This window comes from Balaenoptera musculus, chromosome 6 (assembly GCF_009873245.2).
Source record: "Balaenoptera musculus isolate JJ_BM4_2016_0621 chromosome 6, mBalMus1.pri.v3, whole genome shotgun sequence".
Lineage (NCBI taxonomy): Eukaryota > Metazoa > Chordata > Mammalia > Artiodactyla > Balaenopteridae > Balaenoptera > Balaenoptera musculus.
The window spans coordinates 69,895,661-69,898,561 of record NC_045790.1 but is presented as its reverse complement, the minus strand read 5'-3'; the positions used below and the strand labels follow the sequence as shown (position 1 = coordinate 69,898,561).

At 37.6% G+C, this 2,901-nt stretch overlaps 1 non-coding gene across 1 annotated transcript; it reads left to right on the top strand.

Annotated features, from left to right (window-relative positions):
* The first annotated feature begins 434 nt into the window (after window positions 1-434).
* LOC118897629 lies at window positions 435-598 on the top strand. Its single transcript, XR_005020514.1, has one exon. It is a non-coding gene; the product is annotated as a U1 spliceosomal RNA (small nuclear RNA).
* Window positions 599-2,901: the final 2,303 nt, after the last annotated feature.

Here is a 2,901-nt window from a genome sequence, read left to right as displayed (position 1 = left end):
ATGTAGATATAGAGATGTAGATATAGATATAGATATTGAGACTGATTTTAAGGAATTGGGTCATGCAGTTGTGGAGGCTTGGCAAATTGAAAATTAACAGGTTAGGCCGGCAGGCTGGAGGCCCAGGGAAGAGTTGCAGCTCAAAGTGAATCTACTGGCAGAATTCTTTCTTGCTTGAGGGAGGTTGGTCTTTGTTCTATTAAAGACTTCAACTGATTGGATGAGTGTCGCCCCCTCCCATTTTGGAAGATAATCTGCTTTACTCAAAGCCCACTAACTTAAGTGTTTAATCTCATCCAGAAAAAAACCTTCAGAAAGATCCAGAAAAATGGAATAACGTTTGGCCAAATACCTGGGCCCAGCCAAGTTGTCATATAAAATTTACCATCACACCCAGCAACGTCATTTGTCTAAAATAAAAAGTCAGTGTGTTAATATTTACCTGGCAGGGGAGATACCATGATCACGAAGGCGGTTCTCCCAGGGCGAGGCTTATCCATTACATTTCGGATGTGCTGACCCCTGCAATTTTCCCAAATGTGGGAAATTCAACTGCATCATTTGTGATAGTGGGGGACTGCATTCGCACTTTCCCCTGATTTTCCTGCATTTAAAAGCAGGCTGTTGGGACTTCCCTGGCGATCCAGCGGTTAAGACTCCGAGCTTCCACTGCAGCGGGCGTGGGTCCCATCCCTGGGCGCTGCCAAAAAAAAAAAAAAGTCAATGTGTTGAATGTATGCATGAATGGCCATTTGGGATTAATAAAACAAATTCGTACAGAGTTGGACACCTAGCCATCCTTTCAGCTTCATCTTGCATCATCCTTTCCATGCTTTGTGCTCCCCAGTCGTTTCATATGCCATGCTTCTTCCTGAGAAGGGCTTTTGAATGTGCTCTATCTATGGTTCAGATGCTCTTTCCTTTCCACCTAACTCCGACTCATCCTTCATTCAATTGTAACTTTCCCAAGGAAACCTTTCCAAGCCCTCCAGACTATTTTAGTTTTCCCAATCCTGTGTTCTCATAGTACAGAATATGTTTGGTAGCACTTAGTATCTTTCACAGTTATTTATTTTACATTATTTGATTAATGTCTGTCTTCTATACTTCACTGTAAATTTCATGAGAACACAGACTATGTCCATTTTTGCTCACATTTCTATCCCTAGATTCTAGTAGTGTCTGGTACATAGAAAGTAATCAATACATTTTTGTTAATCTTACTACATTTTTATTAAAATGAATTAATAGGCAAGGAGATTAATATTGCTTCCCTTATAGAATGCTTCCTAAAAGGCAGATGGCAGCTACACAATGCTAAAAACACCAGGTGAAAACAGGAGCAAAATCAAGCTATAATTAATTCTGTACATACAAGGCTAAATCATCAGTCTATCATCTGTCTGAACTGCCTGCTTATGTTGTTACAGACATGGTCAGAAGAGTAACTTTACTGGTCTTCTAATATCAGATAAAGACAACTCTGCCATTAATTAACACATGTGCAGAGTATGTTATTTGAAGTGAGAGACAGAAAGAGAGAACGAGATCTTAAATTTAAAGTCGTCGACCACAGATATTGTTTCCAGGCATCAGTTGCTCACTGATATATAATTAATTAATAATGTATGAACCAGTAAATATTTGGAGTCAAAATGTTTATCACTTTCAAGGTTGGATATTGTAATTAAGAGTCCCACTCAAAAAAAAAAATTAACTCTGAATACTTCAAACTGTCTGCATAAATCATACCTAGAAATGTTTAGTCTAGACAAAAGTTTTCTACCAGTTTCAACATGGCTGTCAGTATAATTTTTGACCTTTATCAAGATTGTTGCCTTTCTCTATTTTTCACCTACTTAGAATTGAAAATACAAAGATTTGCCTGCTTCAAACCTACCCAGTTTTGATAATTTCATATACAAAGTAGAATAAATAAAACATCTCAATGTCCCACTCAAACATTCTGATAATCCCTCTCATCCCAATGTTTTGTTCCCTTACTCAGATTTTATTTTTAAATAGCTATTTTATTGTTTATTTATTTAACCTCTGTGTGTCTTTATTTCTTCATTTGTAAAGTAGGAACAATAAGAGTACATAGGGCTTCCCTGGAGGCACAGTGGTTGAGAATCTGCCTGCTAATGCAGGGAACACAGGTTCGAGCCCTGGTCTGGGAAGATCCCACATGCTGCGGACCAACTAAGCCCGTGAGCCACAACTACTGAGCCTGCGCGTCTGGAGCCTGTGCCCCGCAACAAGAGAGGCCACGACAGTGAAAGGCCCGCGCACCACGATGAAGAGTGGCCCCCGCTTGCCGCAACTAGAGGAAGCCCTCGCACAGAAACGAAGACCCAACACAGCCAAAAATAAATAAATAAATTTATTTAAAAAAATAAAAAATAAGAGTATATAACCCACAAGGCTATTCTGAGAATCAAGTAAAACTCTGTACCTAAAAGCTCCTTGTTAACTAAACATTACTTTTAAAATTGAGATATAATTTACATATGTTATGTTGGTTTTAGGTGTACAACATAATGATTTACTATTTGTATATATCATGAAACGATCACCACAATAGCATCCATCACCACATAGTTACAAATTTATTTTTCTTGTGATGAGAAACATAAGTAAACAGTACTTTTAAAGTAGCTATGCAGTTATTACAAATTGAAATATTTTAAATAATCCATTTGGTATGTAATTGTCCAATCAAATAGCTATAGATGTGCCTGTATAGCAACAATATTAAAAAATGTTATGCCTAAATTATCAGGCAATGTATACATATACACAACCCCTATACATAACCCCTATATTCTACACCAGTCTTCATCTTAAATACAGTCTGTTCTGCCCCAATGAGTGTTTCTTTAAAACAAGTTAATGTATAAG